The 13,273-nt window shown below is 43.6% G+C and overlaps 1 protein-coding gene and 1 non-coding gene across 10 annotated transcripts in view; both read left to right on the forward strand.

Moving 5' to 3' along the window:
• The window catches only part of LOC124605184 (myb-like protein P), a 456,687-nt gene that overhangs the window by 415,601 nt on the left and 27,813 nt on the right, over window positions 1–13,273 (forward strand). The window lies entirely within an intron of this gene.
• On the forward strand, window positions 8,370–8,443 carry Trnat-ugu. Its single transcript has one exon. It is a non-coding gene; the product is annotated as a tRNA-Thr (tRNA).

The raw sequence follows: 13,273 nt of genomic DNA on the forward strand, positions 1-13,273 counted from the left end.
TTCTAAGTTCTAGGGGATTGATGACCACAGCAGTTAAGTCCCATAGTGCTCAGAGCCATTTGAACCATTTGGAATACGCGAAATTTTCGCGTTCAGAAAAATTCCTTACTCGATAAGTCAGGCACAGTACATTTCACAGCATGGTGGGAGCCGACAATGACAGGCTCTCATAGGAGTATTGATGGCGGAAGCGGACCATCCCGCTAGCTGTCCAATGCCAACCAATTCATCTGATCGCTCTTCCCCGTTGCACAACTGCACTCAGGATACCTCTGTCTAGTCCTCTACGTTGCATTGTAGACCAACCTCCATTCTGAAACTCATGACAGCAGGTTCTCGTAAGGAGACTGAAGTCTGCGCTACATAAGGTGGAGTTCCTTTTTTTTTCTTTTTTTGGTCTGTGTGCTGCTGAAGTATCATCACCAGTGGTGACCCGTACTTCTTGGATTCTCGTAAGAGCTTTAGGTTGGGACAGTTTGTATCTCATTGGGGAGGCTTGATAAGGACCTAAGGGTCTTTAAGCTTACCCCTACCGATTTAGATTACATCCTGTCCATATCAATTACTAGCGCCCTAGATACCTTATATTGGTGGCCGGTCGACTTCTGTCGTGCCGTCTTTTAAGTTTTAGATGCTGCCACTCACTAAATAAAGATTGTTGTTTTTGACGTCTGCTGTTGTCTCTGAGTTGGCTTCACGATGTAAGTCCAGTAGCCTTGTGTGCATAAAGGCTCTGAAAACCCACTTGAGATATGTGCTTCACTCGCCATTCCCCACAAGGTGCTGCCGTAGAGTAGTTGTGCCAGAACTGTTGCTGAGTTTAGTGACCACATAGAGCTCCATACTGAAGACAAAGGGGAACGGGTCTTTAGTCATTCTTATCGTCTTACGTCTCAGATCCTGAATGTGGTGGTTGGGGAACATCCCTTTGTCCCGAGTTGCTCTTGGCACTTAATCGATGGTATCCAGGGGATGCGTCTGTCTTGTAGGCAGCGACTTATTTGTAGGTCGGGTATTTTTCTTACCAAATTATGTGGCCATACATTCCACGGGCTTGCCTTTATCTTGCTGCAACGGTACCATTTCGCTATGCGATCGAGTTGTTTCTTTCAGTTTGTTTATATCTGCGTCGTGGTGTCTGCGCTGGTGAAGTACATCTTATCGTCTGTGAAACGTGCCAACATGACGTCTTCCATCTTCGGAATATCACTGTCAGAGAGGATATACAGCGAGAGGGACAACACAGGCCGCTCAGCGTGCCGGTGCTGATCATCCAAGATCGTGACCCGAACGCAGTCAATTGAAGAGTAACCATGCTGTTATCTTGGGCTCAATGTGACCCGGAAAGTACTTTGCTCTTCTACAAGTTTTTTTTTTTTTACATTTAAACGCTAACGGTCGACATTTAGTGACTTTGTTTTTTCTATACATTCTGCAAAGCTAAAGCTAAAAAAACAGTTTTCTTCCCTTTGTTGTAGCTTAATTAGTTTGCATATATGTCATTTGGATCTGCGATTAGGGAGTTGAGCATTTGAAATTCACAAAAGGTACAAATGTCGGTATTAAAATTTTATTTCTACATGTCTGAGATACATGCATAATAGGTTTTATAGCACGGGAGGTCTTTCCTTGCTTATTCATGAAATGTGTCAAGTTACACAATAATACAGGTCGCTTATCACGTTCAAATTAACAAAGCGTAATCGCTCCCAGTAATGTTTTATCGGCTGTATGTTGCAGACATGGTTCATGTATCTAATGCAGTAATTTCTGTGTGGTTATCATGATAAAACGATTTCTTTCTGGTGAGCAGCTGGGAGCATAAGTAAACGCATCTGATAAGTGAGGAGAATATTTCTGAAGATGAAAGTCACATCAGTGACGATAGCATTCATCCTGCACTGAATCAAAAGACTCTTCAGATATTGATACCTCACTCCTTAATGCGCAAGCAGTACAAGTGGTTCGATCAAAGGAGAAACATATCATGTGGAACTTAGCACATTTTCCACAAATTGGAAGACCATCCATAGCAAGCTTTATTAAACTGACTGTAGGCCCTGAGTGGTGAAATAAAATCATCTTTCCAAATACTAATGCACTATAATATTCAGAGTACTGTGATGGAAATGAAAAATATGTGTCGAAATGGTGACACTTGGGAAAAATTAGACCAAATTGCACTTGAAGCCTGTGTTGGTTTATTATTACTGAATGATTTGTATAAATCGTACTGCTAATCAACAAAGAGTCAATGGATCCATAGACAAGTTGGACCATCTTCCGCACTATAACAGCGCCGAAATTATTCTGTTACATCTGACGTGTGTTGCGCTTTAATGATAAAGTCTGATCAAAAAATACGAAGAGCAAATTTCAAATTAGCACATATAAGAATTCTTTGGGGAAAGTGGGTGCAAACCCTCCCACTAATGCCGCTGTAGATGAGCAAATTGAACCTAAATTCAAAATTATAACTTTTGATAATGTTAGAATATTATGCCCATAAACCGGGTCATTATGAGCCGAAAGAGCACATGTGTATAGCCTTTCTAAGGAAAGAATCTTTTTAGTAACTTGATGTAGCGGTAGGGATTGGCTTATTCTATGAAACTTTATTCTGAAATCTCAACAGGAATTAGCATGTACTGTCATGCATTACGTGAGACATGCACAATGAATTCCATATTTTGCGAGACAATCCAAGCAATTTCAGGGTAATTTATCTTAGTTCTCGATGTTCTGGTCGGCGTTGAAATCGCGTAGTTTCCTGCTCCAAGTTCGAAATAAGATGACTCATAAATAGAAACGCTGGCTGTAAATCTAAATGAAATGTGTTGTGTATTTAATTAGCAGGTTCGCATGAACACAAGGTCATATACCATTTATTTACACTATTGTGCAATACAATGACATAAACACGCATGACGAAAATTACATCTGCTCTCCCGCAAGTGCAAACAACTTATTGTGCTCTCTGGCTTGTCTGCGCTAAAAATGGCGGAATTAGTGTCCAGTATCAATACACTGTTTATGTTGTAGCATCCTTACGCAGGTAATAAATGAAAGAAATTGCTGTCATGAAACCTAAACAGATGTTAATGATTTTCATTTAGTAACGCTAAATTTACGTAATGATAATTAATTACAAGAATACAATTTGTACTTACTTCGTTTAACGGTAGGCCTACAATGAACATGTACCCTTGTAGTTGTACTGAAACTTTTTAATAAAAAGTTACATTTTAATATTTACTTTTCTCTGAAAGTGACTATCTCAGTTTCGTATATTACTTCAATATTATACAAATGCGAATGGAATTCTAGTATCAACTTTTGTGAAAATTTAGAATTTCGATTTATGACGCAATTTTAATATTACATGTTTCGATAATGGCCCAATACAACGAGTCTGACAAAGTATGATATATATTGCGGATGCGACGTCTTCTCAGCTTTCTGGTGAACTATAGATTGTCAAAAGGCAATTACTGTTTGTAAATATGCAAATCTGGAAATTAACTATTTCCTTAAATTGCGTATCACCTTGTATTCTGTAAGAGTTTCGATGGCTTTTCGGTCTCTTAAAAATACTGTGGTCATTATCAGAGTAGCTCGAGTAATATTCTTACGTAAATTGCTTCGCATCTATTAATATTTGCCTGTTGAAAACATCGTTATAGTTGCGGTTCTTTAAAAATCATTATTTTTTTCGTTAATAGTAAGAATATAAGCTGAACATTACAGTGTTGTACAACACAGACATAGATTACTAGACTGGCAATACCGTGTAAAATATACGGTATCCTGATATCAATGAAGCCAGGACATTAAAATCGTAATAAGGCGGCGAGCGCGAAGGGCTTGTAAACAGCTATTTGTTTACCGATAAAACAGTCGCAATAAATGCGGATGCACTGATATGGCTACTTTACTTTTACAGTTAATGGTAAATACATCCGTCATGAGTGGCTGTAATTTTTCGCACAGCAGACGGAAGATTCAAGGAAAGAAACATGTCTCAATGCAAGCATAACTAGAAACATCTTACGCGTTTTTTATTTTGTATTGAATGTGGGCCTAAATACTTACATTGCAGTTGGTCTTATTTGAAAAACCGGTAGTGTTGAAATACTTCGCGTATATTTTAAGATGTTTAATCAATATAGTGTTAACAGATGTAGCTCATTGATGTGCCTTTAAGCAGTTTTGATCAACTTCAGCTTTTCTTCGAATAGTATAGTCGCTGTGAAAATGCTCCTACAAGTAGAACGTGCTATTTGTGGTTGATTACAAGTGTCTTTATTCATTTGAATGGTGTTACGAAAACTATAGTCAGTCTGCTTTGAGCGTGTGTGTATGTAACATGATGTACTTCTCGTAACACGTTTCTACATGTATGTGTTAAACTCAACTAGTACGTATATATTTGCTCAACTGCAGAACTTGTTTAGACCACCTCGTAAAGTTTACAACGTCATTTCGTTTCAGAAAATCGTAGTAGTACCATTCACAAACTTCGTGACGCCGCCATGTTACCTCACCGACCTTCACACTTCAGCAACAGCTGCATCTTTGCCAGACTAGTAATGTATGTCTGTGTTGTACAAGTACAGGTACAAAAGATCCCGATGTTTCTTATTTGCGTTACGGTTTTATATGCCGACTATTGAGGCATGAAGAACCCGACCCACAGCAAAAGGTGTCGATCTGCGATCTAAAACGTGATATCTGACGGATCTCTTTAATCAGGTTGTCTGTCCACACCCGATCGTGCACGGCAGCTGTCGATCCGTAAGCTGGACGCTCGTGCTTAGCCTGGACTCGGAACACGAGCCGCGCGCCAAGGCCGCTGTCCGCCTGTCGCCGTCAGCTGTTTCCGCCCGCCCGCCCGCCGCTATCGCGACTGCAACGCGCCGCCGCACCGCCCGCTGCCAGCTGCCTGCGCTCGGACGCCCTCTCGCCAGTTCCCCAAACTCGCTTAGTTCCTCTAGAGACCTCGATTGGCTGCCAGTTCTTCGCCATGCATTGAAGATCCTTCACGAAAGTCCGTACTGGGAGATCTTCCTCTACTGCTCTTTCCCAGCCCGGACGAGAAAAGAGGAGAGTTGGGCGCTGAGTTAGCAACCAGACACCGTGAAACTTTTTTACCGCTCCAAAAACAAGAAGAATTCAGCCATCCGAACCTGACAGTTCTGAAACTGAACGTGAATCTAAGTCCCCCAAAAACCGAACAGTAGCCTACTCGGTCCCGATTTCAGTTCAGACTGGGCTTTAATATACACTCTACATTTACATCATTACTATGAAATTCACAATTAAGTGCCTAGCAAAGGGTTCATACAACAAAATATTTTCACACTCTGAGGAGAAAGCAGGAGGTTCAAATTTCATGAGAAGATCCGGGCGCAACGAAAAATGCCTTCAGTTTTAATGATTGTCACCCCAATTCGCGTATCATATCTGGAGAACACTCTGCCGTACTTCGCGATAGTATAAAAGGAGCTGCTCTTGTTTGGACGGCCGGCCGCGGTGGCCGAGCGGTTCTAGACGCTTCAGTTTGCAACTGCGCGGCTCCTACGGTCGCAGGTTCGAATCCAGTCTCGGGCATGGATGTGTGTAATGTCCTTAGGTTAGTTAGGTTTAAGCAGTTCTGAGTTCTAGGGGACTGATGGCCTCAGATGTTAAGTCCCAAAGTGCTCAGAGCCTTGTGTGAACTTTTTCGATGCCCTTCGCCAATCGCCGGCCGGTGTGGCCGTGCGGTTCTAGGCGCTTCAGTCTGGAACCGCGTGACCGCTACGGTCGCAGGTTCGAATCCTGTCACGGGCATGGATGTGTGTGATGTCCTTGGGTTAGTTAGGTTTAAGTAGTTCTAAGTTCTGGGGGACTGATGACCACAGATGTTAAGTCCCATAGTGCTCAGAGCCTTTTGAACCTCCGCCAATCCTACCTGATGGGAATCCCACAACGCACAGCAATATTCCAGAAGAGGGCGAACAAGCGTAGTGTAAGCAGTCTCTTTAGCAGACCTGCTGCATTTTCTAAATGTTCTCCAGTTAATCGCATTCTTTCGTTTGCTTTTCCCACAACATTATCTCTGATCGTTCCAGCTTAAGTTATTCGTAACTGTATTTAGTTGAATTTTCATTTTTAGATTCGTGTGTTTTATCCTGTAACCGAAATGTAGCAGATTCCTTTTAAGTGTAATGCGCATGACATCACAGCCCGTTTATCACAACTTTTCGCACCATACAGATATCTCTAAGGAAAAAATAGTGCCGCGCTGGATTAGCCGAGCGGTCTAGGGCTGGTCCTGGCGGAGGTTCGAGTCCTGCCTCGGGCATGGGTGTGTGTGTTTGTCCTTAGAATAATTTAGGTTAAGTAGTGCGTAAGCTTAGGGACTGATGACCTTAGCAGTTAAGTCCCACAAGATTACACACACATTTGAACATTTGAAAAAATAGGACGCTCCACAGAATAGCTATCCGAATGGGCCGTAAGCCGGGAGGTATGATGCACATGTACAGACAAACATATGATTGCAATTTCAGGAAAATTGAATGATTTATTCAAAAGATAGAGCTTCACAAATTGAGCAAGTCAATAACCGCTGGTCCAAAAAAATGGTTCAAATGGCTCTGAGCACTATGGGACTTAAGGTCTGTGGTCATCAGTCCCCTAGAACTTAGAACTACTAAAACCTAACTAACCTAAGGGCATCACACACATCCATGCCCGAGGCAGGATTCGAACCTGCGACCGTAGCGGTCACGTGGTTCCAGACTGAAGCGCCTAGAACCGCACGGCCACACCGGCCGGCTCCGCTGGTCCACCTCTGCCTCTTATGCAAGCAGTTATTCGGTTTGTCATTGATTGACAGAGTTGTCGGGTGTCCCCCTGAGGCACATCGTGTCAAATTCTGTCCAGTTTTGGCGTTAGGTCGTCAAAATCTCGGGATGGTTGGAGGGTCCTGCAGTTAATGCTGCAAATGTTCTCAATTGGAGAAAGACTGGCCAAGGTAGGGTCTGGTAAGCACGAAGACAAGCAGTAGAAACTCTCACCGTGCGCGGGCGGACGTCATCTTGCTGAAATGTAAGCCCAGGTTGGCTTGCCATCAAGGGCGACGAAATTGGGCGTAGAATATCGTCGATGTACCGCTGTGCTGTAAGGGTGCCGCGGACGACAACTAAAGGGGTCCTGCTATGAAAAGGAACGACCCTCCAGACTATATCGCTTCTGGCTGTCGGGCCTTATGGCCGGCGACAGTCGGGTTGGTATCTCACAGCTGTTCGGGGAGTGTCCAGACACGTCTTGGGGCTGGAATGTTGTTGACTGGAGTACTGAGCCCCGATGACTAACGAAGATGTGTCAGTGGTGGGATACCAGCCTGACTTGCCAGCACAGCGGTACGTCGACGATATTCTACGACCCGCTTTGTTACCCTCCGTGATAAGTCAACCTGGACTTACATTTCAGTAAGATAATGCCCGCACACACAGGGTGAGAGTTTCTACTGCTTGTTTCCCTTTTTGCCAAACTCTACCTTGACCAGCAAAATCGCCTGATTTCTCCCCCAATAGAGAATGTTTGGAGCATTACTGGCGGGGCCCTCTAGCCAGCTCGGGATTTTGATGTCTAACGCGCCAATTAGACAGAATTTGCGACGACATCCCTCAGGAAGACATCCAACAACTCTATCAATCAATGTCAAGCCGAATAACTGCTTGTATAAGGGCCACAGGCGGACAAAGGCATTATTGACTTGCTCAATTTGTGCAGATGTGTCTCTTTAATGAAATACCCAATTATTCTTATATTAAATGATAATTAATTGAAACCCTCAGCTGCCGACAGGTGTTGTTGATATACCTCGATGGGGACAGCTGAAAATGTGTGCCCCGACCGGGACTGCAGTCGCGCTATTCATCTTTGTCCTCGGTGGCTCAGATGGATAGAGCGTCTGCCATGTAAGCAGGAGATCCCGGGTTAGAGTCTCGGTCAGGGCACACATTTTCAGCTGTCCCCACAGAAGTACATCAACAACACCTGTCGGTAGCTGAGGCTTTCAATTAATTATCATTTATTCTAGAGAAGCTGCACGGTCATCAATGGTATCTGTTCTTTCGAGAACAGTTACTATCTTCATATATATAGTTAAAGGCTACCCAGCCATTGACATTGGTCTGTGCGAATGCGCACAGGTTGCCCAAACTCTTACGGGAATCGTCACCTTAGTGTGCGCGAGTAATGAGTGAATGGGCAAATATCTATTGGGTACATTACGTATGTAGATTGTGGACAGTTGGGAATGTGGGTGTCACGGGAAGCGTGCAAGGGATAAGTCCCTGCAGTCTCGCTCTTCATCTGTGTCCTCGGTGGCTCAGATGGGTAGAGCGTCTGCCATGTAAGCAGGAGATCCCGGGTTCGAGTCCCGGTCGGGGTACACATTTTCAGCTGTCCGCATCGAGGTATATCAACAACACCTGTCGGCAGCTGAGGGTTTCAATTAATTATCATTTATTCTAGAGAAGCTGCACGGTCATCATTGGTATCTGTTCTTTTGAGAACAGTTACTGTCTTCATAAATATTCACCACCGTGAAGTTCGTGGCAGAGGCACATTGGAGACTGTACCACATGTTAGAGTTTCTTCCCGTACCAAATGCGTGTAAAATGCCGGAGGAATGTCTGCAGAAGTGCCTTGGTGCATGCTGTAATTAAGACACTCTTGTCTCCGTGCTCCAGACGGAAGCGATACGTGGGCGACTGAGGAATGTCTCGAGATTCTTCGTTTAATGCTGATTCTTGAGACGTTGTAAGCAAGCTTTACGGGGATAATTGGCGTCTGTCTTCAAAGGTTTGCCAATTCAGCTTTTTCAACATTTCCGTGAGGCTCTCCAGCGACTCAGACAAATCTGTGGCTTTCGTGCTGCCCTTCTCTGTATATGTTCAACATCCCTTGTTAGTCCTACATTCTACAGGTCCCATACACTTGAGCAGTATTCTTGAATGGGTCGCACGAGTGTTTGTAAGCGTCTCTTACGTAGGAGATTGCATTTTCCCGGTATCCTGCCCATGAACCAAAGTCAACCACCTGTTTTACCTATGCGATCATTCTATTTCATATCCCTACAAATTTGTGCACCCAGCTATATCTGTGAGTTGACTGATTCCAATTGTGACGCATTTGATGTTGTAGCCACAGAATAAAACAGTTCTGCATTTTGTGAAGTGCACAATTTTACATTAATGTACGGTAGTCAGTTGAGGGTTCACGCACTGTGCTCGTGACAGCCAAATGCGTTTCATCAGCATCTCTTCGTCTTTAGCCCCATGGTTTATTTTACATTTATTATGATGCAGAAGCTATTTCTTCCCAACTTGACTATAACATACCATACGCAAAGGTGTCCATAATTAAAGTTCCAGTTTCAGAACTGCTCAGAATCACGTCAAATTTGAACGGCATATTATTAACACAGGGGGAGACGTCATGGAACAAAAAAAAAATTCCACGAAATTCTTAGCAATAGCTGGCAGTGTAAGAGTCTTAGCGTAAACAGGGTCGGCTACAAATGACATATGAATCACAAAACGACGGCTATGGTTTGAGTTGCACATTACAACATCCGTACTGTTCACTGTGCGTGATTGCACAACTTTGGCAGTCAACAGTTGTGGCACTGTTAGTTAGGTAAGCCCACCCACCACAGCAATGTCGTACTCATCGGATTGGAAAACTCGGTTTTTAATTGTCCTGGGGCCAAAAACCGCATAAAAAGCAACAATGAAATCGGGTTTTAATTGTCATGAGCCTGGCGCAAGACATGATCATTATGCGGTCCGCCTTCTGCCACAAGTTTAAATCAATAGTGTCTCAGAGGTCACGTTCAGAATGTGTTGCGCAATGCATGCCTTCAATTCAGGTACGTTCGTAATTGGAGCACTGAACACAATATCTTTCTCATAACAACCCCTTACCCAGAAGTCTCACGGACTGAGCTCAGTGATCTGGATGGCTAGGCTGTAGGGAAATGACGGCTGATAATCCTAGCACTTCCGAAGTTCCTCTGCGGCAGCCGCTTCACTGGCTGTGCAATATGGCGAGGAGTTCCATCCCGCATAAAAATGGTCCTACCCACACATCCACGCTGCTGAAGGGTCCGAATGACTTTGGTCCGGAAACCCGCAGGACACACATCTTCGAAAATACATAGCCCTACGATAAACGATGTCGTTAACCCGCAACACACAGAATCACTTTTCCAGGATGGAATAGTGCCGGTTGATGTGCGTGCGGATTTTCAGCAATTCTGCGCATTGGCATGTTCTTGGAGATGGAAATAGACTTCATCTGCCCACAGGATGTTCCATGGCCATTCATTTGTCCACTTCTGTGTGAGCAGGTATTCCAAAGTGAACGTTGTCTTGCTGGCAGGTCAGCAGGAAGCAGCTCCTTGAACATGAGTGGTCTTGAATGGTAGCAATGCAGGATGTTTCGTAGGAATTTACGCACTGTGCTCGCAGGCGTGTTTAACGTTCGGGCAACTCCCCGTGTACCGCATGTTTGCACACCACTGCTCGGCCCCTCCTGCAATGCTGTGGCCACATTTTCAACAGACGTCGGTTCGACTGCTTTCCTCCCTCTGTCTTTTCGAATTTAGTAATCTTTTCTCCAGACCCATAGCAGACATTGCATCAGTGCCTTTTTTCATACTCTTGAGTGTCCGGAACTTCTGCTGGGCTACCTGTGCACGGTCACCATTCTTGAAAAAGAGCTTCATTAACAGCTAGCGATCCTTCATGGAGAGTCATTTTGGGCGTCTCGGAAGCAAACTTGAGGGCCAGCCGTGTGCAAGCATCTGTTAGTGTGCGTATTCTCATGCTGTTGGTCAAATTTTCGTTAAATTTTTTTGTTCCATGACGTTTCCCACTACACCACTAATATGCTGTTTAAATTTGACGTCATTCTGAACAGTGGTCCTCACGCTATAGCGTTTTGAAACTGGTGCTTTAACTATGGACACCCTGTGTGTAGCCTTTGTGTATGACATGACATCGTCAAGTTGGGAAGAAACAGCAATTACTGCACAATAAATGCAAAACAAAGCACGGTACTCGTGACGAAGAGATGATGAATAAAACGCACAGCCTGAAATGTGGTATGCTTGGCACACGATAACGCTATTGATCTCGGAATATTGAATTCTCTAGTCATTTTGAAATGGATTGTCCCTTGCGCCAATCTCCAACTACCATTCCGCGTTCAGTGTCTGTTAATTCCCGTCGTGCGGCCACAATCACGTCGGGAACCTTTTCACACGAATCACCTGCGTGCAAACGACAGCTCCGCCAATGCACTTCTCTTTTATACCCTCTGTATGCGATACTACCTCCATCTGTACATGTGCATATCGTTATCCCATGACTTTTGTCATCTCAGTGTACCGCACGGTGGTTAGTTGTCGCAGATGCTTCCAGTGTTGTCAGACATGTCTGAATGGTGAAGAATGATATGGTAGGTCCAAAGAACTGGGATCACAAGAGAACTGGAGGTCCTGGTGCTCAAAGACTGGCATATCACAAATGAGACTACAGATGGAAACTGAAAATCAGTCGTGGATCAATTTTCAACACTTTACATAAAATTTCGAACGTGAAAAAGTTCTCTCGCTGTCTGGCCGCTCAATAGAGATCAGAAATGAGCTTCCCATACTCGCTTTAAAATCGTCAGCGAATCCTGTGACATAATTTCCGAACTCACCGTCTCCGTGTGCCCGTAGACTTGACCTGCCTGTCTCTGCTGCAGTCCACTCGTCACCTGAGTCTATTGAGCACGAGTGGTCCCGACTCGCTTAGAAAGGAGAGCGAGAAAACGAATTCGCAAGTATACCCAAAGGCTCGCGTCATTCTCGCTGCATACGAAACCGTTTTAAAAGAGATTTCCACCATTGAACTATAAATGAATATTCATTTATTCTATACAGTCATGATTTTGGCTTTGCAGCCATTCTCAAGTGTAATTTTATTTATCATGTAGATCATACATTGCGGAGAAGCAAGCTGAAATGTCACAAAATGTACACTTGCCTAAATGACTGAAGCAGGTTACACGCCAACATAACACCTAGTCAGTTAGCAGTGAATATTGCTCTGTTTATATGTACATTTATGTAGATAAACTGTTTCGAAGTCTGCTGTAAATTTATTTTAATATTTAATATCTATTCAGAGAACGTCTAACAATTAGAGTGGCACATACACACATTCGAGGCATTACCCAGTCCAATAAACAAGATGTGAAGATGAGGTGCAATCTGTAAATGACGATTAATTGTTAAAATAAATTACAGAAATGAATGATAATCTACACAACTCTCTATCATCTCATAAATGTAAGTTGCCACGACTAGATGAATATAGAAATAGTGCGCTCTGTTGCTGCATGGATGTAAAAGTGTCGTTGCGCTTGTCCAGGTTTTGTTTGACGCAACAGATATATTTTCTCATGGTGGAGGTGGAATAAACAAGAACACAACCATTTTGTTTGCATTGGGCTAAATTTGCATGTTTTTCATTTGAAGTGTGACCTATAGTATCAAACTTATCACTCTTTCTCTAATGGAACACATTTGCAATAGTGTAGCCTACTTTGCATCAGTTAAGTTTTGTCTTACACCCACCATAGTCTTGCAAAACACAGTTATTTTGAAGGCCATCTAATCCCCACGATCAGTCATTTCGCTTTGCCATTGCTACATTACAGCAGCAAGATCGTGTACTCATCTTCCATATTAACAATAAGTCATCACTATTCTTACACCCTAATGCTTGCTTCCCAGCTTCACTAAGAGAGAACGAGTCAACGAGTACGAAGCGACCACAGTGCGTCAGCTCTCAGACTCGTCGTGATCACAGAAGTACAGCACAACTGAAGGAAGCCCATTAGCACTGATTTAACAGCATGTCTTCATTTGTGAAGTATGCAGCCTGCAACATAAGACCCCTACTCACTCCGTTTCTAATCTCTACTGCTCACACCCATTCCAAAAGCCCGCCAAAATGAGGCAACAGAGAAAATATTGTAACTGTGTCAGGCCACCATAGATGACTTCTTTAGCTGCCTAACCACCATGGAAGAGTGATAGGTGTATCTTTATGACCTCGTAGACAAAGGAGCAAAGCAAGCGGTGGAAACATGTGGGCTCACCACTCCCCAAGAAGATAAGGGACCCAGCCATCATCAGAAAAGGTGATACATTTTTGGGAATGCC

This window comes from Schistocerca americana, chromosome 1, assembly GCF_021461395.2.
Source record: "Schistocerca americana isolate TAMUIC-IGC-003095 chromosome 1, iqSchAmer2.1, whole genome shotgun sequence".
In the NCBI taxonomy this organism is placed as follows: domain Eukaryota; kingdom Metazoa; phylum Arthropoda; class Insecta; order Orthoptera; family Acrididae; genus Schistocerca; species Schistocerca americana.